Consider the following 12,439-nt stretch of genomic DNA (forward strand, 5'->3'; position numbering starts at 1 on the left):
GCCACACTTTCCGGAGTGAGAAACGGGACAGTAAACGAACGCAGGAACCACGGTGCGCAGGCACAGAACCCCGCTGGGTTTGCTACGAAGGTTGAGGTGGAAGCGCCCAGCGCACCAGGCGCCACGGCCCGGTGTGTGACCTCACTAACCTCCACCAGCGCGCACCCTGTCCTGCCCCTTCACGGGCGAACAACCCCACACGAGGCAGTGGTGTGGGAACCAGTACCCGGAACCGTAAAAGCACGGCTTTCCCGGAGCCCAGGCACTGAATGGCACCCACTGCGCATGCCCCAGAGCGGCGACGAATGGGAGCCCGGAGCGCAGGGGCGGAGGCGCGCCCGGGCAGCTACCGAGAAGCGCCAATCAACCATCGACCAATCAGATCATCAACGTCAATCGTCATCGACCAATCAGAGCCCACCGCGCCCCGGCCTTGAGCCAGTTGCTTGTTCCGCGGCGGGAGGGCTGGGTCAAGACTAAGCCTTCAGGGGAGAGGGCAACGCGGTGGGCGGGAGAGAGGCCGAGGGCCGCTCGGGTCTGGGAGTGCCAACAGGACGGGATGGGCACGAGCATGCCGGGCCCCGCGCGGGGAAGGGGCTCTTTCCTTACCCCACACAAAAAGGTGTGCCCGGGTTGGCTGCCCCTGCCCAGTGTTGTGGCTCCATGTGGATGCTTTCGTGCGCGCGTCCCTGCCCCGCGCGTGGCGGGCCATTCCAGGCTGTGGGCTGCGGGCTCTGGGGTCCGAGGGTCGGACACGCTGGGGAGTGGACACCCCTAGGGTCACACAGACAGGGCTTTGGACACCCACAGGGGCACACACATTGGGGAGTGGGCACTCCTGGGGTCACACAGACCGAGGTGCAGGGATGTAGGGGGCGCCCGCCCAGGGGTAGTTGGTGGTGGCTGAGGGTGAGGGCAAGGTAAGGACTGGGAGGAGATTTCTGGTTCCCTGACTGGGCCAGGGTTTTCCTGTGCAGGTGAGGGGAGTAGGCCGGGGCCTCTCGTTGGCGGGGAGGGCTCCAGGAGCCTGTCCCAACCCTGCAGGCCTCTGGCTGAGCCTCACAGAAGGGAGCTCTGAGATGGGCTGTGCAGCAGGGGAAAGAAAAAGAGAGGTCGGTCGCCTGTTCTGGGTTCTTGACCATCCACCAGTGGTGGTGGAACCTGGAAGTCTGAGGGAGGAGGGTGAGGAGGCGCTTGAGGGACGGGGGGAATCTAGGCGTCAGGAATGATAGTTCGTTGATCCAAATTACCCAGTAATGGATAATTTTAACACGTGCCAACCTCTCCTGATTACGTGAATAATTTCACTGCGTCTTCACAACAACCTTAACTACTATTATCATCGTTGCGTTCTGGATGAGAGACCTAAGGCCCTGTAGGGGTTACCAGAAGGCACACAGCTGAGCAGAGCCAGGGCCAGGGTCAGGCTGTGCACTCTGGACTCTGTGTTCTGACCATGCGTCACTGACTCTACAGATGTCTCTGCTTTCTGTGCTCACCCTGTTCTCATTCTGCCCACGGCAGGACAGAGGGCCCCTGAAGCATCCATTTGCCCACAGCATCAGTGAACTGTGTAGAACTCTCTGTGCAAGGGAGCTGGCCCCTGCGCACCCTGAGTCGTTTTTCTTCTCTGGCTCCCCACGCAGGGGCAGTGAACAGAGGACAGGGAAGCTTTGTAGGAAGAGGGCAGTAAATCACAGCATAGTTATCCAGACTGCAATTATTTACTTAGTGCATTCAGGGTCTTGTACTAGGTGGTGGGGATTCCGCGCTGAACCAGACAGACAAGGGTCCTGTTCCTGCCTGCCCTCGGGGTGTGTTTTGGGAATTCCTCCTTGAGGGTGCTTTGGCACTGAATGGGCAGAGGTCTGGTGCTGGGGGGCTGTCCCACACCAGCAAGACTTGTAATGTATATGAATGTGAATGTCATTTCAGGATGGTAAAAGGAGGCCGTTTCTTTTTTTTTTTTTTTTTTCTGAGACGGAGTTTCGCTCTTGTTGCCCAGGCTGGAGTGCAATGGCACGATCTTGGCTCACTGCAACCTCTGCCTCCCAGGTTCAAGTGATTCTCCTGCCTCAGCCTCCCTAGTAGCTGGGATTACAGGCATGTGCCACCACGCCCAGCTAATTTTGTATTTTTAGTAGAGACAGGGTTTCTCCATGTTGGTCAGGCTGGTCTCGAACTCCCGACCTCAGGTGATCCACCCACCTCAGCCTCCCAAAGTGCTGGGATTACAGGCATGAGCCACCGCGCCCGGCCGAAATGTTTCTTACTAAAAGGGCGTACTGGATCTGAGGGTTGGGAAATGACACTTCCTTAGGTCAGGCCTGTCCCAGGAAGCACCCCGCAGTCGGGTACGGAGGGCCATGAGGATAGTACGGTGAGGGGAGGAAGAGGATATAGCAACGTAAATTTTGCCATCTTGGCCTCAGTTTGGTTTTAAAGGACAGCAGCTGGACCTTCCCTATGTGTAGGACTCAATCAGTGGGGCCAGGGTGTGGAAGACACCCCTGTGTCTTACCTACTCAGGGCCTGAGGTGTGGCAACCAGGATCTTGCAGGGAATGCCTTCCCAAAAAGAAGCAAAATACAGAAGATATAAACAGGAAGCCAGGCATAGTGGCTCACACCTGTAATGCAAGCACTTTGGGAGGCTGAGATGGGAGGATCCCTTGCACTCAGGAGTTTGAGACCCACCTAAGCAACACAGTGAGACCCTGTCTTTATAAAAAAATTTTAAAAATTATCCGGGTATGGTGGTGTGTGCCTGTAGTCCCAGCTACTTGAGGGGCTGAGGAGGGAGGATTGCTTAAGCCTGGAAGTTCAAGGTTGCAGTGCACTGTGATCGTGCCAGTGCACTCCAGCCTGGGTGACAAAGCAAGAACCCTGTCTCAAAAAAAAAAAAAAAGATATAAACAGGAGGTGATTCATCTGGTGCCCCTGGAGGTTGGAGACGAAGGTGATGGGGTCTATCCCAGTTCTTGGGCGTTCCTGGTGTTTACTGTGTAGTAAATTACTTCTGCTTCCAGCTGTGCGCACAAGCAAACAGAAAAGCTGGATTAAAGCTGCTGTTTTTAAGTCTATTTGAAGGCCCAGGAGAGCAAATTATCTCTGAGGTATTACCTCACCAAATACTGGCATCCAGTGCAGAAAAGCAAGAGTTGATGGAGACACATAAAAAACAAACAAGCTCGGCTGGGCACAGTGGCTCACGCCTGTAATCCCAGCACTTTGGGAGGCTGAGGTGGGCTGATCACCTGAGGTCAGGAGTTCGAGACCAGCCTGGCCAACATGGTGAAACTCCGTCTCTACTAAAAATATAAAAATTAGCTAGGTGTGGTGGCGGGTGCCTGTAATCCCAGCTACTCGGGAGGCTGAGGCAGGAGAATCACTTTAACCTGGGAGGCAGAGGTTGCAGTGAGCTGAGATCGTGCCACTGCACTCCAGCCTGGGCAACAGAGCAAGACTCTGTCTCAAAAACAAACAAACAAAAACCAAAACAACAAACAAACAAAAAACAAACTAGCTCTGGCCGGACGTGGTGGCTCACGCCTGTAATCCCAGCACTTTGGGAGGTGTGTGGATCACCCGAAGCCAGGAGTTCAAGACCAGCCTGGCCAACATGGTGAAACCCCATCTATACTAAAAATACAAAAAATTAGTCTGTCGTGGTGGTGTGTGTGCCTGTGGTCCCAGCTACTGGGGAGGCTGAGGTGGGAGGATCACTTGTGCCTGGGAGGCAGAAGTTGCAGTGAGCTGAGATTGTGCCACTGCACTTCAATCTGGGTGACAGAGTGAGACCACGTCTTATTAAAAAAATAAATACAAATATTAGTTGGGTGTGGTGGCATGGGCCTGAAATCCCAGCTACTTGGGAGGCTGAGGTGAGAGAATTGCTTGAACCCAGGAGGTGGAGGCCTCAGTGAGCCGAGATCACGCCACTGCACTCCAACCTGGGCAACAGAGCAAGAATCTGTCTCAAAAAAAAAACAAAAACAAAAAACAAAGGCCAGGCGCAGTGGCTCACACCTGTAATTCCAGCACTTTGGGAGGCCCAGGCAGGTGGATTACTTGAGGTAAGGAGTTTGAGACCAGCCTGGCCAACATGGTGAAACCCTGTCTCTACTAAGAATACAAAAATTAGCTGGGCATGGTGGCCCATGCTTGTAATCTCAGCTGCTCCAGAGGCTAAGGCACAAGAATCACTTGAAACCCAGGAGGCAGAAGTTGTAATGGGCCGAGATTGCACCATGGCACTCCAGCCTTGGCAACAGAGTGAGACTGTCTCTAAATAAATAAATACATACAGACAGACAGACATACATACTAGCTCCAAATTACTGATGCCAATCAACAGTAATAAAAAATATGAATGATATGAAACGTGATATTAAAATGATTAGTAAATCACTATAGTCCATAATGGGAAAACTCATTCCATTATGTACTAAAATAACAAAAATCGGGCCAACACTTTGGGAGACTGACGTGGGCAGATCCCTTGAGTTCAGAGGTTCGAGACTAGCCTGAGCAACATAGCAAAATTTCATCTCTACAAGAAATATAAAAATTAGCCAGGTACGGTGGAACATGCCTGTGGTCCCAGCTACTCGGGAGGCTGAGGTGGGAGGAAGAGGATGGCTTGAGCCTGGGAGGCAGAGGCTGCAGTGAGCCGAGATCACGCCACTGCACTCCAGCCTGGGCAATAGAGCCAGACCTTGTTTTTTTTTTTTTTTTTTTTTTTTAAATCATTCTCATACCTTGATAAGGAAATACGCAACTTTTAAATGTTAATTTAGAAAATAACCAGCAAATGTAGCAGATTTTTAGTGTCCCCTAAATTAGTGTTCAAGGGGATCAATCTGGACGCAGAGAAAGAAGTAAAAAAATGGAGAACAGGCCAGGCACAGTGGCTCACGCCTGTAATCCCAGGGCTTTGGGAGGTTGACGGAGCCGGATTGCTTCAGCCCACGAGTTCAAGACCAGCCTGGGCAAAATGGCAAAGCCCAATCTCTATGGAAAATAAAAACTTTTAAAAATTAGCCCACCATGGTGGCACTGGCCTGTAGACCCAGCTACTGAGGAGGCTGAGGTGGGAGGATCCCTTGAGCCCAGGAGTTGGAGGTGGCAGTGAGCCATGATTGCGCCACTGTACTACAACCTGAATGATGGTGAGACCCTATCTCTAAAAAGAAAAAGCAGAATAATTTTATCTTGGCCCCCATGTGGCACCTCACAGCTTGGGAACAACAATTTCTCACGTTTCCTCAGCTCCAACCACCACTCACAAGCTGTGTGACCTCGAGCAAGGCACCCAAGCTCCTCTGGACCTCAGCTTCCCTGTCAGTACAATGGGGATAACAATAGTGCTTACTTTATGGGGTCATTTGTGAATGTGAAATGAGTTAATAAATGGAAAGCACTTAGAAAAACCTCTGGAACCACTGAATCAAACTGGATATCATTATTGATCCCTCATTCAATCCTTCAATACCCATTTAGTGTCGTCTGTCCAGATGCTGGAGATACGCCTAGCACACAGTGACTGCTCAGCGAACAGTGTCACAATGAACATGTGCAATGGCCTTGAAGGCCACATTGGGACTTGCCCCGATCAGCAGGTTGGAGGTGCTCCAGGCCCGAAGCTTAGCTGTGAGTGGGGACATGGGAGGGAGGTTGGAACTACCACTGCAGAAGGGGCTCTGAACCTAGGTTCAGGAGAGAGGCTTTGAACTTGCACGTGTGGGGAGCCATGGAAGTTTCCAGGAAGGACTGCAGGTCCCACCTGGAGATGTGCCGTTCCTCCTTCAGGTACCTGGGAATGTCAGTCACACCCCAGACCTGCTCAGCTCCTCCAAACTGCTGTTCCTGTATCTGAGAGCTTCAAGTCCCCAAATGGCCTATCTAATACATGGGGAAACTGAGGCCTGGGGAGGCCTGGGGACTGAGCTAGCATTCACTTGTGGAAATAGTCTGGCATCACCTGAAGAAGTTAGAGACATGCAAACCCTACGCCCTCAGATTCCCCTCTGAGAGTCTGCGTGCCTATGTGAACCAGGAGACATGTGCGGGAGTGAACACTGCAGTGTTACTCCAAACAGCAAGAACCAGAAACAGCCCAAAGGGCCGTTACAGGAGAATATGGACACCCAGGCTGCACATGCACACCACGGAATGCTGTATGGCAGTGGAAATAAATGAACAGCTACACCTACAGGCAAACAGGAATCATAGCAACAGCTGGGAGTGACGGCGTGAAGCAGAGGGACAAGAATGTGCACTCATGCCCGGTCTGCCTGGCTTACAATCCTGGCTCTCTGCTTGCCAGCTAGAACTATCATGCAAATCATTTAACCACTCGGTGCCTCAGTTCCCTCATATGTAAAATGGACATGGTAACAGTGTGTATCCCACAGGCCATTATGAGGATTTAAATGATTTAAAGGATTGTGGGCTGGGCACAGTGGCTCAAGCCTGTAATCCCAGCACTTTGGGAGGCCGAGGTGGGTGGATCACCTGAGGTCAGGAGTTCAAGACCAGCCTGGCTAACATGGTGAAACCTCGTCTCTACTAAAAATGCAAAAAAAAAAAAAAAAAAAAAAATTAGCCAGGTGTGGTGGCAGGGGCTTGTAAACCCAGCTACTTGGAAGGCTGAGGCAGGAGAATCACTTGAACCTGGGAGGCAGAGGATGCAGTGAGCTGAGATCGTGCCACTGTACTCCAGCCTGGGCAACAGAGTGAGGCTTGGTCTCAAAAATATAAATAAATAAACAAACAAATAAATAAAGGATTGTGAATGTAAAGGGGACAGAACAGTGCCTGACACACACATCAAGTGCTACATGAGTGTTAAGAGAAAGCTGGCTGGGTGTGGTGGCTCACGCCTGTAATCACAGCACTTTGGGAGACAGAGGTGGACGGATCACCTGAGGTCAGGAGTTCGAGACCAGCCTAGCCAACATGGAGAAACCCCGTCTCTACTAAAAATACAAAAATTACCTGGGTGGCGGGCACCTGTAATCCCAGCTACTCGGGAGGCTGAGGCAGGAGAATCGCTTCAATCTGGGAGGTGGAGGTTGCAGTGAGCCAAGATTGCGCCACTGCACTCCAGCCTGGGTGACAGAGCGAGACTGTCTCAAAACAAACAAAAAACAAAAACAAAAAGAAAACCAGAAGCCAGGTGCAGTGATTCATGCCTGTAATCCCAGCACTTTGAGAGGCTAGGGCAGGAGGATCGCCTGAGGCCAAGAGTTCAAGACCAGCATAGGCAACATGGCGAGACCCCGTCTCTATTAAAAATTTAAAAATTAGCCAGGTGTGGTGGGATGCACCTGTAGTCCCAACTACTCAAGAGGCTGAGGGGTGAGGAATACTTGAGTTTGAGGCAGCAGTTACCTATGATTGCAGCACTGCACTCCAGCCTGGACAAAAGAACAAGACCCTGTCTCAAAAAAAAACAAAAACAAAAACAAAAAAAAGATAAATCTAGAATGTCCAGTGGGGAAAAAGTAAGTTTCCAAAGATTACATAGTGTTATGGTTTGATGACTTGTACCTCTCAAACCCAGCACTTTGGGAGGCCAAGGTGGGTGGATCACCTGACGTCAGAAGTTTGAGACCAGCCTGACCAACATGGTGAAACTCCATCTCTACTAAAAATACAAAAATTAGCTGGGCATGGTGGCGGGCACCTATAATTCCAGCTACTCGGGAGGCTGAGGCAGGAGAATCGCGTGAACCTGGGAGGTGGAGGTTGCAGTGAGCTGAGATCGTACCATTACACTCTAGCCTAGGTGACAGAGCACTACTCTGCCTCAAAAAAAGAAAAAGAAATGTAATTGCCATTGTAACAGTATTAAGAGGTGAGATCTTTAAGAGGTCATCAAGCAAGCAAGAGAGAGAGAGAGAGAGAGTGTGTGTCTTTTTCTACCGCGTGAGAACATAGTGAGGTAATCTGCAAGCCAGGAAAAGAGTCCTCATCAGAAATGACCCTGACAGACCTTGTTCTGGGAATTCTAGCCTACAGAACTGTGAGAAAATAAATTTCTGTTGTTTAAGCCAAAAAAAAAAAGTGGTAATCAAGAGACCTCATGAATGGATTACTGCTGTTATTATGGGAGTGGGGAGTGGGTTTCTCATAATAAAATGGGTTCAGCCCCCTCTCTGGCCCTCTCTTACTCTTTCCCCCTCCACTATGGAATGACACAGCAAGAAGACCCTGGCCAGATGCTGCACCTAGATCTTGGACTTCCCAGCCTCCAGAACTATAAGGAATAAATTTCTATTCTTTATAAATTACCCAGTGTCATGTATTTTGGTACAACAGCACAAAACAGACTAAGATGTATACTTTTTTTTTGAGACGGAGTCTCGCTCTGTCGCCCAGGCTGGAGTGCAGTGGGGCGATCTCGGCTCACTACAAGCTCCACCTCCCAGGTTCACGCCATTCTCCTGCCTCAGCCTCCCGAGTAGCTGGGACTATAGGCGCCCGCCACCACACCTGGCTAATTTTTTGTATTTTTAGTAGAGACGGGGTTTCACCGTGTTAGCCAGGATGGTCTCGATCTCCTGACCTCGTGATCTGCCCGCCTTGGCCTCCCAAAGTGCTGGAATTACAGGCGTAAGCCACTGTGCCCAGCCTAAGATGTATACTTTTATACAGTTCAGAAACACCAAAGATGAAGCAAGATATTTAGGCTGCAGACTACTGACTTCTTGTATTCTCACATAGCTGAAAGAGGACGAGAGTCTCTGGGATGCCTTTTAAGGCACTGATCCCATCTATGAGGGCTCTGCCCTTGTGACCTAATTACCTCCCAAAGGCCTCACCCCTAATGCCATCACATGGGGCGGTTATGATTTATTTTTTTTTCTTTTGAGATGAAGTCTCGCCCTATTGCCCAGGCTGGAGTGCAATGGCGCAATCTCAGCTCACTGCAACCTTCGCCTCCCGGGTTCAAACGATTCTCCTGTCTCAGCCTCCCAAGTAGCTAAGATTACAGGTGCACACCACCACGCCTGGCTAATTTTTGCCTTTTTAGTAGAGATGGGGTTTCACCATGTTGGCCAGGCTGGTCTCAAACTCCTGACCTCAGGTGATCCGCCCACCTTGGCCTCCCAAAGTGCTGGGATTATAGGCGTGAGCCAGTGCTCCTGGCCTCTACAAAAAATTTTTAAAAAATTAGCTGGGCGTGGTGGCGCACACCTGTAGTCCCAGCTACTCAGTAGGCAGGAAGATTGCTTGAGCCCAGGAGATCAAGGCTGCAGTGAGCCATGATTGTGTCCCTGCACAATCAGCCTGGGAGACAGAGTGAGACCCTGTCTCCAAAAAAAAAAAAAAAAAAAAAAGGAAGCCTTGCTGGGCATCTAATGGGAAAATCTGTGTTCCCAACAATGGAAATCAGCTAGATTGACCAAAGCACCAGAGGAACAAATGTATTTAGAGTGGTTCTGTGTGCACATGGTGGGGGGTGTATGGCAAGTGGGGAGTTGTCAACTGGCAGTCTTTAGCAGTGGCTATATGGAGGCTTCTCATGATTTCCACTTCAGTCAGAACAAAAGCCATAGTAGTTCCAGTGGACTGACCTTACAGCACTACAGGATCTCCCTGACCTGACCTCCTACCACCTTCTCCCTCACTTACTCCCCTGCAGCCACACCAGCCTCCCGGCTGTTCCTCACACATGCTAGCAACAGTGCTACCACAGGGCGTTTGCACTTCATTTCCCCTGCCTAGACCGCTTTCCCCAGATAGCTGCATGACCATCCCTTACTTCCTTAATACCGTTGCTTAATGTCACCTTCTCTCTAAGGCTTTCTGTGGCCATCCTATTAATACTGCCCCTTTCCCCCATGGTTCTCAGCTTCTTATAACATCTTCCATCACTTACTTCTGCTTATTGCTCACTGTCTCAGCCCCAGTGGAGTGTCAGCCCCACAAGGGCAAGGATGTTTGTTTTGTTTGTAGCTCCATACTCAGTACCCAGGATGCTGCCTGGCATATAGTAGGGTCTTGATATTAAGTGATTTACTCCATACGGTTCCCCTAGCATGCAGAATGGTACCTGGCATTCAGTAGGAGCTCAAGAGATGTTTGTTGAATGAATTGGTGTGATAGGGGACTTGGTGAGGACCCGCCCCCACTTAGATAGCTTTAGAAGCTGTTGGATACTTCATCCCTCTGCGTGGTGCTGCAGACATGGAGATGAAGAGGTGGCCTCAGTGTGGGAGTAGAGGGGAGCATTCCCTTGACTGAGGAAGGAATGTTAGAAAAGAGAGCTGAGGCTGGGCATGGTGGCTCATGTCTGTAAACCCAGCACTTTGGGAGGCCGAGGTGGGCAGATCACGAGGTCAGGAGTTTGAGATCAGCCTGACCAACATTGTGAAACCCCATCTCTACTAAAAATACAAAAATTAGCCGGGCATGGTGGCATGCGCCTGTAATCCCAGCTACTAAGGAGGCTGAGGCAGGAGAATCACTTGAAACCGGGAGGTGGAGGTTGCAGTGAGCCAAGATCACGCCACTGCATTCCAGCCTGGGCGACAGAGCAAGACTCTATCTCAAAAAAAAGAGCTGAGGCCAGGAGTGGTGGCTCATGCCTATAATCCCAGCACTTTGGAAGGCCAAGATGGGAAGATCACTTGAGCCCAGGAGTTCAAGACCAGCCTGAGCAATATAGTGAGACCTTGTCTCTCTTATATTTAAAATAAAAAATTATTTTAAAAAAATTTTTTAAAAGAAGAGCTGATCTGTCCATATCTGCCACCGAACACAGCCCAGACAGCAACCCACAGCACCTCAATAATTGACTCCTCTCTGAAAGGCAAAGAAACTGCTTCCTGAGTCTGCTGCTACAAATTCAAGGCTTGGCATCTGGACAATTTTTAACAGAAGCAGACCCCTGCCAGGGAAACTTCTGGGGGCTTGGCAGAAGAGGCAGATGCCTTTTAATCTACCTCTTGCTCAATCCCTGTGATGTGAAAAAAGCCAGTCTGGACAAATTGTACAGGTCACAGTCCCCAGCTTGTGAGGGGCCTGTAGAGAATTCTCGGGCTCACAGAAGCCGTTGCTGCAGTAACCACTGCCGCAAGAGCAACTTTGGCAGCAGGCAGGTGCCAGGCAGCAAGCTGAGAGAACACTGCACAGATTCAAAGCGTCTTCAGATACAAGGCTTTGTTTGTGCACAGTGAACAAAGGGCATATTGGGAAGGCCTCCTTATATTGTCCACACTTCCCTGAATGTAAGGAGCCCTGTCCTCAAAATGGGGATCAGCAGGGCTCCTTTCAAGGTAAAGCAGAAAAAGTCCCAGTGGCCTGTCAAGGGAGACCAGGCGCTTTGGCTGGAGCTAGGTGTTCTGGACAAAGGGCCATATTCAAGAACTTTGGGCCCCATTTTCAAGCGTAGGCTTAGGAGAAAGATGAATTCCAGGAAATCTGAAGCTGATGAGATATCTACTTTAGCATTGTGGCACGGGGAGGAGATGAAGGGTGTCTGAAATGGCCAGGTTATGTTGTGTTACAGGCAGAGACAGAGCCCCAGTGCCATTCCCTGGGGAGCTTTAGCCCTTCTCAAAGGTGCTACCAAGGCTGGTTTATTATGATTGGAGAAAGGAGGAGGCCTCCTTGACAGAGTGAAGTGCATAAAGCATAGGAAATGGACTACTGGACATGAGAAGTTGGGAACATCCTCCCTACGATTAACAAAATACAAGCCAGAGACCATGCACGGTGGCTCATTCCAGTGCCTATAATCCCAGCACTTTGGGAGGCTGATACGGGAAGATCGCTTGAGCCCAGGAGATCAATGCTGCTGTGAGCTATGATTGCACCACTGCACTCCAGTCTGGGCAACAGAGGAAGACCCCAGGCTCAGCATATTCTCTGGGGTCCTGCTCTAAACTGAGAGTGAAAGCATACTCTGCTGCTAGTTGCTAGAGTTCTTGCTCAGAAAGTTGTTCAGAGATACAGTATTTCAGATTCCACAGCATCTAAAGATTTTTTTTTTTTTTTTTTTTTTTTGAGACAGAGTCTAACTCTGTCCCCCGGGCTGGAGTGCAGTGGCGCAATCTGGGCTCACAGCAACCTCTGCCTCCTGGGTTCAAGCGATTCTCTTGCCTCAGCCTCCTGAGTAGCTAGGATTATAGGCGTGCACCACCATACCTTGGTAATTTTTTGTATTTTTATACTTTTAGTAGAGACAGGGTTTCACCTTGTTGGCCAGGCTGATCTTGAACTCCTGGGCTCAAGCGATCCATCCACCTCAGCCTCCTAAAGTGCTAGGATTACAGGCATGCACCACTGTGCCCAAGCTCATAGTATCTATATTCCAAGAGTGAGCTCACAATCAAATGAGTCCTTTAACTTGTCCTGTACCCTGAGCAGAAAAGCAAGGCTGAAAAGTGAAATGGTTCCCACCTCAGTCAACTCAGTTCCCACCTTAA

Source organism: Pan paniscus, chromosome X, assembly GCF_029289425.2.
Source record: "Pan paniscus chromosome X, NHGRI_mPanPan1-v2.0_pri, whole genome shotgun sequence".
In the NCBI taxonomy this organism is placed as follows: domain Eukaryota; kingdom Metazoa; phylum Chordata; class Mammalia; order Primates; family Hominidae; genus Pan; species Pan paniscus.